Consider the following 13831-nt stretch of genomic DNA (forward strand, 5'->3'; position numbering starts at 1 on the left):
CTCTCCTTACCATATGGTTAAATTTGCCCACTGAGAATTAGTTGAAAAAGGAGAAATAATCTATTAATCTCTGTAATAGATTCACAAATGAGGTTCGCCACAGAACCTGGTTTTGAATGGTAATATCAGAACAGTTGGGTGCCTTGTTTCAGGAAAGAAAGGACCAGGCTACAACAAGAGACGTAAAGAATTCACCTGTAAAGAATAAAAAGAAGCCAAGCTGCAGATTTTCAAAGTAATTGACTGAGATTTCATCTAACAAGGACATGGCTACAATACAGCCTTAGTCACCTTGTGTCTTTATATTTAAAATGAACAAACAAACCCAGTCCCCCACCCCATTCAGCCTCCATCTCCCCTCCCCCGCCCCCAGTCGAGCATTTAGCTTGTGCAAATGTCCCTGGTTGAAACCAAAAGTGCACATTCAAATCTACAGTTTCTTTCTTATAGATGCTTCTGTTAACCTCTGTCATTATTAATCCAAAATGATCCATTATTTCCCAGACCTGAGGAAGAGCTCAGTGTAAACTCGAAAGCTTGCTTCTCTCACCAACAGAAGTTGTTCCATTAAAAGATTATTACTTCACCCACCTTGTCTCTCTGTTAATTCAGAGGCATTTTAGGTTTATTGTTTTCAAGTTAGCAACTTCATTTTCATAAACAAAAAGAGCTTGATAATTACAATAGGTTTTTATCTGTTTAATATCGACTTGTAAAACTCATTTGATCACTTAAGGATGACAAATACTATTATTGTAATTTGATGGTTTAAGGAGAACATTTTACTGCTCCCAGTTTGTTTCGTCGGAGAGAGGCTTTCTGCGAAATCTCTCTGGCTGATATATGGCTTCATTAATCCTGCCTTTCTCTTTTGCTTGAAACTTTTCGGCTGGTGTATTCACCTGCTCTGTAAGCAGTTTGGGAGCTGAAAGACTGCATGGCTCTGATGTTGCTGCAGTGCTAAAGACATTTCATCATCATTAGAGTCCTGATCACAAAACTAGGGGATGGTTATCGGAGTGATTAATGCTTTGTCACACTTTGGACAGGTGCAACCAGGATAGGGTCACGTTATAAACAATGATATTTCATAAACCTAGTTTTGTAATTTCCGAGTGGGCCATAGCCGCTGTCCATTTTCTGCCATCATCCGGGGTGTCAGTATTTACCTGACTAAACACAATATCTATCTATCTATCTATCTATCTATCTATCTATCTATCTATCTATCTATCTATCTATCTACCATCTTCCTTTGTTTTCTTTGCTTTCTGTGTCTGCCTGCTGCATCTCTATCTCTGATATGTATCAACCACCTTTCTGTTCATTCACTCCTGATCTGCCATACTTAAGTGTTCACACGGTCTATCAAGCTTCAACTTATATTTACTACCCTCCTCCCAACCCTCCCCCAAAGCCCCCCCCCCCTTCTTCCAGTCGCATTTGGTGTGAACCATCCTGGATCAAACTCCTCTGGGCTCTCTGAAGAAGGTGGCTGTTTAATAGTCACCAGTAACTTTGGTTTGGAAGCAGGCAGAAGAATTTATAGAAGCTTTAAATGCGGGGCTTATAAAAAATACCCGAGGAATGGTCTTGGAGGTTTATGCACTCGTAAACTTTTGCTGATTGCTTCTGGGAAGTTGTCAGGCATTTAACACTGCGTTTATCTTACGGTGCAACGAAAACACATCTGCTCAGTGTCTCGTTACCTGGTTTAATTGTGACACAGCCCTATGTCCCTGACTAGACTTTCAGCTCTTTCATTCTGTCGTTAGCAAGCAGCCGGGAGCGGAGGTGAAGAAGGGAAGGCGACAAAACGCCCTAACAAATCAAACAACTTCGCCGTTGTGCCCAAGAAGCATAAACTGCGGGTGAACTTTCCTAGGCTGCGGGGCGCTGCTTCAACTTGCAAGCTTGGTGAGCAGGGAGGTTTGAGAGCATGATGCCCATTTCAGGAAAGCAGGATCGTGCTTTCGACGAGTTTATTTCTCTGAAGTTTGGCTGTGAGCACCGCGTCCCTGCAAGGCAGCTTGCCCCAAATATTAAGCTGTACCCTTTAATGAACCATCTACCAGCACTAAAATAAGAAACACTTCAAATGATAACGGCCTCCGAGATTACACATTAGAGTCAACACAATTTATTACTGAAAACGTGAACACAGAATTTTTTTTTTTGGTCGTACTAAAGACTTCATCAGTGTGTCCCCACATACGGCTACATGCATTTGACACCAAACCTAAATGACAGCAAAGCCAAATATCAAGTTTAAATATTTTGTTATAACCCCCCCGATGTACAGTATTTCTTTATTTTCCCCCCACCGTTTCTTCCATTCTCGAGATGCTTGTAGATTCGTCGTAGCAATATCTTGCTAAACATTTTATTGACTCCTTGACAACCATCAGTCCAGTCCGAATAAAAGAACTATTTTCACAACGTTATCAGGTCGCATCAGCTTCTCCTACAAATTCGCCTAGAAGCGTGTGTGTGTGTGTCTCAAAATTACACTGCTGTACCCGAACGTGTGGCCCTTGACAAATCATGGTGTGTCTCAACAACTGGGGAAAGATCGGTTTTTTTAAAAGAGCGCAGAGAGTAAACAATCCTTACAAAATCACACCCTGTGAAATCTCCCCATGTGCTTGGTAGCTTACACTGAAATACATTGGACAATAATTGGGCCCTGCAATCCCCCAAAAGAATTTCATGTGCTTTATGGGACATGCTTGTGGCTTTAATTGCTTACAAACGCCCAAAAACCCAGAGAGTAATTATTTTAAGATAAGAAAAAGAATAGACTTGAAGTTTTGTTGCTGGGGAAAAGTTCTATTCTGTGATTCAAATCTACCTCGAATGCTTACCTCGATTTCCCCCACCCAGAGCTAAGCAAATAACTCCTTTTGTAATTAAAACGATACAATTAGCTGTTCATTTAGCAGTTTCAAAGAGCAATAGGAGGGTTAAAAAAAGCCCGATAGAATGGAAACTTTCCCAGGCAGGATGAGAATCCTTTTGAAAGTCAGGAATCATGCCGCACCAGCAAAGACTTTGAAAAGTGTTTTTAAAGCACCTTAGGTATTCAAAGCTTACGCGCCTGTTGAGAAAGAGGGCAAAAGGATCAAAAGGGACTTCTTAAAGAGCTAATAACGCGTGTGTATTTCTGCGGAGTATCCCCTACAGTAAATCCCTACAGGACAACAACGAGGAGTCCGGTGGCACCTTAAAGACTAACAGATTTATTTCGGCATAAACTTTGGTGGGTAAAAAACCCACTTCTTCAGATGCATTCCCTACAGGATGGGATTTGTGGTCGGGTACAGCTACCCATTCATTACTACTGTAACTTTTGGAGCAGGTTTGCTGTTAGTTATACTGCAAATGCGAATCCCAAAATACACCCTCCTAAGGGACATTTCTCCCTACATCTAGTTTTTCACGCGAAGACGGTCAGAAAACTGCGCTGAGTAAGAAACTGTGGATGTAGTTTAGCGATCAATTGCATTGTGATCAATAAAAGCAAAGAACATTTTTTTAGTGTGCTTGACACTTAACCTTTATAATAGAAATACCTAACCTCCTTTAGTTGTGCACTTACAGTTATCCAGACGGAAGGGCTGGGAATCAACTTCCCTACATTTTGGACAGAAAGAAAACCTGTGGGATCAAGTGAAAACACTAGTGTAATGTGATGGCATTGTTTTTAAAATGCACTGTACTTAATAATACTTCATTATCTCAGATTAGATGTAGGGAGGAAATATTCTGTGCCCTTTGTTCGCTGAATAGCAATTTCATGTATAGCAATTGGTCTGGTTTGACTCAGACCGCAGCCCTTTCCCCTCATAAAGTTGTGGGATGCTACAGTTTTTCTTTCATTGCTGTTTAAATTTTAAAAGAAACTCTGACGAAGAACGACACAGTCTACTAAGGTGTTTTACTCGGCGATTTAAAATCCACAGCACCATCTCCTGGCAAATGGGAGAATAGTTTAATAGTTTAATGCTCTAATAAATTTGTTAGTCTCTAAGGTGCCACAAGTACTCCTTTTCTTTTTGCGAATACAGACTAACACGGCTGCTACTCTGAAACCTAGTTTAATAGTAATTCCTTTGGGGGTATTCCATAAGAAATTCACGAAGTTGAAATAAAGATAACCAGTCTTGATCTCCAGCTACGGAAAATTTAGTTCAGGAACTTCTTTCTACAGCAGCACTCAAAGAAGATTTTGCCTTGGTCTGGCTAATGGCAACATTATTCACTCTGTTTCACATATAAAACTGAAGTCTGTTGGATAAATGGATATTATTGGAAGACAAAGACACAAGCCTTTCCAGAGGTTTTGCATAAATATATTTATATATAGGCACTCCGCTAAATATATGTATCTGAAATATACACTGGATGGAGAAAAATGATGATATTGCTTTTGTGACAGCATTCAAACCCCTTATATGTGGTGCAACAAACCTGTCCAGCCTTTAGGCTGAGATTTTCAAGTGAGCCTAAAAGAGTTAGTTGCCAGATCCCACTGAAATTCAATAAACTTCATTGTCCTCTTGAGTAACTAAAGATATGGCCTCCTTCAGTCATGTGATGCATATTCAGTAGTTTATTAGTGAGAACTTGGTACCACTTTTTCCAAAACACAATTAAAAAAAAAAAGATAGCAAAGACCCTGTTTAATCCATCTAATCGACTCCCCTGTACTGTTTGTTCCCTGTACTATGTACCCCCCTGCTTTGTTCTGTCCATCTTTAAATGACTGCTGATTGAACTTTCATTAGCAGACTGTTCCACTGTGTAACTGAGCTCATCGTTACGATATTTTTCCTGATATTCAGCCTAAATTGTGCTTTGCCTAATTCCATCCACTTGCCGCTTTAAGACTCATGACAATTAATTCCTCAATCTCCTTCTTGTCTGCTCTGTTTATATACCTGTGGGGCAGATCGTCAGTTGGTATAAATTGGCATAGCTCCATTGAAATCAATAGACAATGACAATTTATACCATTTGATAATTTGCCCCATAGTTTATTTGCAGACCTAATCCCACTCTCTGTATTCAGACTGGACTCTAACTGAAGTGAAATGGCAAATTGCCAGCATAAGAAATGGGGGATTGGGCCTTTATAGTCTTTGTGTGGCCAAGCTACACATATTTAGTTCTTTTAATATTTCATTGCACGTCAACTCATTTAACCCTTTAATATTTTTTCTTCTGCTGTTGAGCTCTTTCTAGTTTGTCAACATATTCCTGTTATTGAGGTCCTTAAGCAGTATCCTAAGTGCCTTCTCATCTGTGTTGTACAGAGAGAGGGGCATCTATCCCTTCCCTGTCACGATGTTAGAAGCCCAAAAACCACATTGGATTTTTTTTGGTCACTGTAAAGCACTGCAATCTCCTATCTAATTTTCCTGCAACTCATACATCCCTTTGTGTACGTAGGCATCCATGTATAATACATCTACTGTACTCTCTTCAGCCACCATTTTGCAATTATATAAAAAAATGTGCTCATGTGCAGCATGTTGGCCTCTATAAATCCATGCTGCTAATTGGCCGTGATTCCACTCTCCCTTAGGTGCTTAGAGATTTTTTTCCTTTTAATACTATTTCCACTATATTACTACAGACTGAAGTTAGACTTACCAGATGGTAAGTGACAGGATCATTCTTTCTCTTACTTACCCACCCTCCCTTTTTTAAAAGACCAGAAACGCTGCCTTCTTTCTAAATCTTTCAGACCTCCCCAGGTCTCTGTGAATATTTAAAAATAATTGTGCATGGTTAGGTAAGTTCATTAAATAATTCCCTTTACACCTCAGAATGCTCATCATCCAGACTGGCTCAGTTTCCTGTATTACATTGTTCCCAATATCTTCTTACCTTCTTTCTATCAACAATTATAATTACCATCGTGTCTCTATTCCTAATTGTTTTTACCTCCTTTCTTTATTTTTCTAGAAAATGCAATTCAGTAGTTCTGCTATTTTGGAATCATAATTAATTTCATTACCCTCCTCATAGACTAATGGGTCTATTTTTGCTCTAGTAATTCTCCCCTCCTCCTTATATTACATATAATTAAAAGCTGATTTAAAATGTATCTTAAATAGCAAAGCCAGTCACTGTATTGAAAAATATACAAATGAATCCTAGGGACTCAGTTATACTCTATAAATAAGGCAATTTTATATGTTTAATAACTTCCCGTGAGCATAAAATGTAAAAAAGTGTGTTGAAGAAATATAGTTCTCTAAGAGACACACTCCATATATTTAATAGAGTAGATATAGTTCTGTGTTTTAAGGTGAATTAAAATTCTAGATGATTGCCCCCTTATATCACCACAACCACAATACTAAGTAACAAAAAGAACAATGAATTTTCCTTGGATTACTTTATTAAAATCATACTTTAATCTTTTGGTAGATGTTGTTTTTCAAGCATACTCAGATGTCTGATTGTCAGCTTTATATCTCAGGAAGTATTCCCAGCAATTTCGGTACAGTAAAGTATCTGTCTCTAGGAAGTCTCTCTGCACTATATAACTTTTATAGTTATTATAAAAATAATTTATTGAAAAAACTTAAACCTTTTCCAACTCAACTGACTTTTGATTTAAATGTGTGCACTCCTGGTTATGGTAATCAGTTGTGCTGGATGCTTTTTTCAGAATTACGTTTGCTGTTTATATCACACAAAGCTTAGATGATATGAGAGTAACATCCTTTAAAAGATAGCATGTTCACGGAAACAGAGAAATCTCAACCTGTGTTTCACTGTTACATTGACTGCAATGGCACTTAATACAAGGTATAGGAACTTTTCCCTGCTTTATGTCATATTTTTTCTCTTGTGTGCTATTTCAATTTGCCTTCACTGTAGTATAAAGACTGGAACCTAGCAAACCTGGCTACATATAGACTGGACCTGATTAAATATCCCATGATTTGTAATGGGGAGATAACATAATTTATGTGACATTATCTAATCTTTTTTTCCCTCTCTGTTATAACTTTTTATTTTATTATTTTTACATACACCATATGCCATATGGACCTGTTTCAATGAGGGGTGAAATGATGGTGTTAATCCTTATTGTCTTCAAACATATCATAAGACCTTTACATTATAGCAGAGTTCACAGCCAAGAGGAAAGCACCTTGTAACAGTGCCCAGCCCTTATTAATACTGCACTGCTATGTTATGTTCTTTTTGAGCCAAACTATTGGGCTGGGGTTTGAACTTGTGCCATACTCCAGAGTGTTGCCAGCTAAGGCCCCAGTCCTACAGCTGGTTCCGGATGGCCAGAGCCCTGGTGATGGAAATTAAAAGATGCCACACTCTCCCCCTTCCCCTGTAGGAAGCACAGTGAGGCACAAAGAGATGGAGAAGAAATACGGCCATGCTGAGGTACTCTCTGGATGCTGGAATATTATATCTAGCTCTAATTTAGAGCAGTCTTTGGATTGCTCTAAGTTGTAATGGAGGCTGAACTGATCAAAGGGATCACAAAGTCAGTGTACTGCCCACAGCCCTATCCCTCTCTTGGGTCCTGCAGCAAGTGCAGCATGGATGGACCTGATGATTGCGACTAAATAATGTATGTGAAAAAATGCAACACCTGATTTTCCGTAGAAACATTCATATTTTTCAATTTGTTGTCAAGTGTTTGTCTAAGAAAGACACAGTTCCTTCCCTCCCCTCAGCAAACTGAATTTCAGTAACCAAATACCTTTTGCACAACTTCCTTTCTGAGAATAAGAAACAGTGAGTAGAAAATGCCTGAGGGCTGACAAAAGCATTTAACATTCCATAGTCCTTAACCAGGCTGTCACAGAGACTTACCGATGCCCTCCTTGAAATATTTATTTGACTGTTCCTGTAGAAGAAAGCCAGAGGGGCGGGGCTGCGTGGAATCACAGACAGAATCCACCACAGTGACAGGAATCATTTGAAGTTCAAGGTAGCACTAACATGTACATTTATTTATTTCTAACTGATGGTGTTTTATTTTTTGGCTTCCTTCCCCTCAGATTGTCAAATTTGGACAGTGGATTTCTTGGCTGGGTTTGAGGTATGCAAACTAGATTTAAAACAAACAGTGCTGCTTGAGGCAAGGTTGGATATTGTACTCTTCTGTCTTAAAACTAAATTATTACCTGTATGGCACTGACACCTGGGTAGAGAGCCTCTTTCCATCCCTACTCCCCTAAATACACACACCTGCATAGCAGCAGGACAACATTTAGGAGAAGAAGGGTCTGGCTAATATATTTATCAGTATGCAATAGCCTATTGTGCCCCACAGGTCTCAAACCTGGGTCTATAAGGTTCCTGGGGGTTATCACACACCAACCCTCCACCCAATGGCTTAATAGTATTAATTAGAACTAGCAGACCTTGAAGCCCAGCTCGGATAGATGGCTCTGCTCCTCAGCCCCAATTGGTGGAACACTGGTGCTCCTGATTGGCCCTCTCCCCAATTTAAGCCAGAAGGAGGAACAGGACGTCATCTGTACAGGTGGGCTCCATCATGCTTTGCGCTGCTCACCCAGTGCTACCTGCTCCTGTCTCTTGACCTCATGGCTTACTGATGAAGTGAGCTGTAGCTCACGAAAGCTTATGCTCTAATAAATTTGTTAGTCTCTAAGGTGCCACAAGTACTCCTTTTCTTTTTGACTCAGCCTGGTATCTCACTCTTGGTTCTAGATCTCCTGATTTTGAACATTGGCTGGTGTGGAGGCCTGGCCCCCTGCCCTGTGCTACCTACTAGGCCTAGCGGCTTATGTCCTGGCCCTGACACAGCCTTAAAGGAGTATATTTAGGAACCAGCCCTTGCAGTCCTGATTTTTTAAGTGAAGAGACTCTGCCTGTGTTGGTGTGGCCTTGCATGTATGGTGAATGTCAGGACACGCTGTGAGAAGGAGGCTATTTTATTCTATAAAATGGCATCCTCCATGTGGCATGACCTCACACATACAGTGCCAGAACACCATTCTGGAGTGTTCTGGCCCTACTACACTAGCTAGAGCCTAAGCATTAGATGAGATGTATGCTACTTCTTTCCAAGGGCCAGAACTCCCTGCTGTCTCCCCGTTTCTAAGGGTCCCATCATCATAGAATCTGAGCAGCTGGGTCTGGAGCCACAAAGGGATGTAGGCATTGCAATGCTTAACTTTTAGGCACCTTGAAAATCTCCAGAATCCACAAACTCTGGGTTAGGCACCAGGGCTCCTATACAGGCACCTGAAAATGGGATCCACAAAAGCCAGTATGGTAGGAAGGGATGGGCTGGTAATCTAGCCAATAGCAGGTGCCAATGAGAGGGGTGTGTCCTAAAATCCACTCCCACCCCAGCCCAGCCCTGCCCTGCCCTGCTCTGCTCTGCTGCCCAAGTTCATCACCTAACTCTGGCCTGGAAGAAGGCACCAATCTCTGCTTTGGTTCCACAGCAAGGAACCCTCTCTTAGAGTCATGGAGTCATGCATCTAAGCTGCTTCTTGCAAGAACAGCAGTGGTGCATATCTGAGTCCTCACAAAACAGCTGAGGGTGGTCTCCCTTATATCCTTGAGCCCAGTGGTTGGAGCAGTCCCCTAGGATGGGAGAGACCCCCTTTCAATTCTCCCCTCCAACTGATGTGGAGAAGGGATTTGAAGAGGCATTTCCCACCTCTGCCCTAACTCACTGGACAATACAGTCACGTACTCTGTCACTGGCCTAATGCATATTTAATTATTTATGTGAAGTGGAATAGCTTCAACAGTAGACATTCCCACATCAGAAGAGCCCACAGGTTAGGGCCCTCAGCTGAGAAGTGGGAAACCCCTCTCCAAATCTCATCTCCTCATGCAAAGGTGAGAATTGAACCAGCATCCCCACAGCCTGAGGGAACTCCCTAACTGCTGGGCTAACATTTAGCAGGGAGGCCTGCTCCTCTTTGGTGAGGCGTTTGGTATGTTCAGAGCAGGCCTACCTGTTTAGGCCCCACAGGCGAGATAGGCATTTCCCAGTCTATCTTCACCTGCCTTGAGGCTTAAGTGTGAGATAAGCATCTTGACATGTGCCCTAAGGCAGAAATGTAGATACCTAAGGGAATTTTACAGCAAGCTTTTAGGTGACTAGTGAGTTTAGGTATGTACAGGGTTAGGTGGCAGCTGAGTGTGGGTATTGTAGATTGCAGTGGTGCCTAAATCCCTTTGTACATCTGGGCCTGATAGGCTTTCCATTGACTTCAATAGTAGTTGGACTGGGTCTAAATGAACAGCAGTATGTTACATTCCAACTGCTAGCAGAATAGCTCTTTTAAGCATTGTTTAGCTGACTGTTTATCTCCCGTCATTTAGCCCAACCCTAGTGAGTAAGGGCAGGTTTTCCCTCTGTCACTGCATATCATTTGCAGCACTGTAGATATTGGCATTGTTAATCACCATGTGTCAAATTTACTATAGGGGACAGTCACTGCACACAACTAAGTTGCACCCACTTATGCCGATGGGAAATATTGGACCCACGTTTAAAGAGAAACCCAACATTATTCTGTAGTATAAAACTAGGAGCAGTGAGAATTATGAACCCCTAACACGTTATTATATTAATCCTGTTGATTCTGATTCTCTGATAAAGATAATTGACAGAGTCAGGGCAAATTTGCTCCACAGCTGCTGTGGACAGAGCATATTCACCTAAGTTTAATCAACCACTCTTATCAGAAAACTTGGCACACATGATGGTGCTTATACCCTTTGTGCCAGATTCGGATCCCAGTTACACTGGTGCAATTCAAGTGTATCTCGAGGGTCACGTTGCTGGGATGGATCTAGAGAGTTATGGACCAATTCTAAATTCTAACTCTTTTCCCATGCACAGGGGCAGAGGCCTCCCAAAATGGAGGAACTGCTACAGTTTTGTTGTGAGGGGTATGGTCAGGGTGACAAGGCTCTCTATTTCCTGCATGTCTAGGAATCTAGTGTCAGGAACCGAGGCATGGGAGTCAAGTCCAGTGGTTAGAGCCATGGGCAGTTAGGCCTGAGGGGTACCGTCAGAATCAGCAGCCAGATTCCAGAGTGGAGCGTCAAGCCAGAGTTAGTAGTCAGGAACCAGGGGGCAGGGGCGAGGCAGGGTCTGTCTCAACAGCAGATCAGAGATCTGCCTTGTGGCATGCACAATTTCCTGGTACTCCTGCCAGGTTTAGGCCAGGACCAATCAGAGGTGATAGAAGGAAATCTCTGCTTTGGGCAGCACTTCCAGCAGGGACTGGTCTCCTAGGATGTATGGTACAGTGACTCTGCAAAGGCTGCCTGGTAGTATGGAAGCACTGGCTTCCTGCGGCCCTGCAGACTTGGGTTTAAGTCCCACAGATCCTCCCATCTATTTCTACAGGTGCTCACCACAGTGAGGCCACACTCAGTGGCTCTTGAATGATGGAGATAAGGTCAGAGGATCTGCCACTATGGTCCTTTCCCCTATGGAATGGAGGCTCTAGGGTGGGAGTTCTAATCCACGCCAGCTTGACTGTGGAATGGTTTTGCTCCCCCTTTGTGGCTTGTTGGGGGCGGATTCCTCTCTCTTTAACTCCCACAGAGCTGAGTTACTCCGGCTGGGTACCCGGGGCAAGATTTGGATCAAAGTATGGAGAACTACAATGACCAGGGAAATTACATGGAACAATACACCAAATCCCTGTGTAGCACCAAATAGATAGCTCATCATCCTTCAGCAAGCAGCTGTTACAGAACAAGCCCCACACAGATTCAGGGTTGTGTGACAGTCACAGAAAGAAGATGAGCTTGAAGGCCACTCCAGAGTAAACAGATCAAGCAGAGCCTGACCCACCCAAACATGCCTGGACTGTCTCAATTACAATTGAGCGAGGGGACTTGGTTACAACATGGTTGCTTCCTGAAATCGTTACAAGGTAGGATTTTCCAAAATGCTCAGTTTTGGATTACCAGTGCTCCCGTTGAAGTTGGTGGGAGCAGAGTTAGGCCAGTGGGGGCACTTTTGAAAGTCCCACCCATAATACTCTTCCAATTTGTACTGTAGATGTGACTTGAAGCGTGTTCTGTACCTAGGCTAATATCTTGGCCACTCACATTGCCAGAGCAGATTCTTGATAAAGGACCCATAGCTCACCATATTGTACACTGAATGACACTGGACACCTCTTGTCCCAGAAAACCACTACCCCTAGGTAACGGTCTCTGAGATTTTACTGTGGTGTTTGGGTTGAGCTAAATGTGTTTACACATATGAGGCACTAGTGTTTCACCAGCCATTGCAGGAAGTACTTTGCTCCTGACTTCTTTGAAACATGCCTTTGCCCAAAGCTCCTTATTGCTCTTTCTTCTACAACCTCCTCCGGGTGTGTGTGTACACACATTATGCCATGCAGCCTGTGTATGATTTGACCCCCATAATTTTGCATGTGTGTACACTCATGTGTGCTGCATTTACACACCTCTGCTAGTTTTGGGGGGCTTTCTGTGTCTACATGTGTAACTGCTGGCATATGGCCAAAGTTTCAAAAGGAGGGTGCTATGGAAACATTCGCTTGCATGTGTGTGTTGTGCCTGTGAAAACCTGCATATGCACATTATACCTGTGAAAATCTGGACTGACACATGAAATCTGCATTGCTAATTAAATAACTGTCATTCATAGGTTCACAGATTTTTAAGATCAGAAGAGGACCATTATGATAACAAAGACCTTAGAATTTCATCCAGTGATTCCAGAAGCAAGCCCAGAGCCTCTGGTTGAGCTAGAGCATATCTTATAGAAAGACACACACACACACACACTTGATTTAAAGGGTCCAGCTGATGGAGAATCCACCACAGTCCTCAGTAACTTGTTCCAATGGTTAATTGCCCTCATTTAAAATAGTACCTTACTTCTAATCTGAATTTGTCTATCTTCAGCCACTGGAACTTGTTATACCTTTGTATGCTAGATTAAATAGCTCTCTACTGTCAGAAAACTTTTCACCATGTAGGTATTTATAGATGATAATAACCATAACCTTTTCTTGGATAAGCTAGAGTGAGCCCACAGTAAGGCAGGTATTTCAGATCTTGAATTATTATTGTAACTATTTTCGGAACCCTTTTCAATTTGTTAACATCCATTTTAGGGTACAGATGCCAAAACTGGACACTATATTCCAGTAATTCTCCCACTAATGCGATATACTGTGGTAATTTCCCCCTCCCTACTTCTACTCTATATTACCCTGCTATACATTAAAGACTCATGCTAGTTCTGTTAAGATATGTCTACACTTAGGCAGCATGGAGAGGACGGACACTGCTTGCCCAGCTAGCTCGGGTATAAACTGCAGTGTAGATGGTGAGGCACAGCTTAGGTGAGTAGAGTAGTTAAGAGTGCCCTACATGCCTGAACATGGCTCTCTACATGCCCTAGCAGTGCCTCCCCGTCTCTACACTGCTATTTTTAGCAATTTAGTGTCCCACTGCCAGACCTTTCCCCACCAGAATGAAAGACTCTAGCAAGGGGGAGACAGCAGGAAAAGGCCCCAGCAGAAGGAAAGGCTCTGGCAGGTCATCTTGCCTTTCAGTGCTGTATCTGCAAAAAGAAAAGGAGTACTTGTGGCACCTTAGAGACTAACAAATTTATTTGAGCATAAGCTTTCGTGAGCTACAGCTCACTTCATCGGATGCATTCAGTGGAAAATACAGTGGGGAGATTTACATACACAGAGAACATGAAACAATGGGTGTTACCATACACACTGTAACAAGAGTGATCACTTAAGGTGAGCTATTAAGGAGAGTGGTGGTGGGGGGAACCTTTTGTGGT

Source organism: Dermochelys coriacea, chromosome 2 (assembly GCF_009764565.3).
Source record: "Dermochelys coriacea isolate rDerCor1 chromosome 2, rDerCor1.pri.v4, whole genome shotgun sequence".
NCBI lineage: Eukaryota > Metazoa > Chordata > Testudines > Dermochelyidae > Dermochelys > Dermochelys coriacea.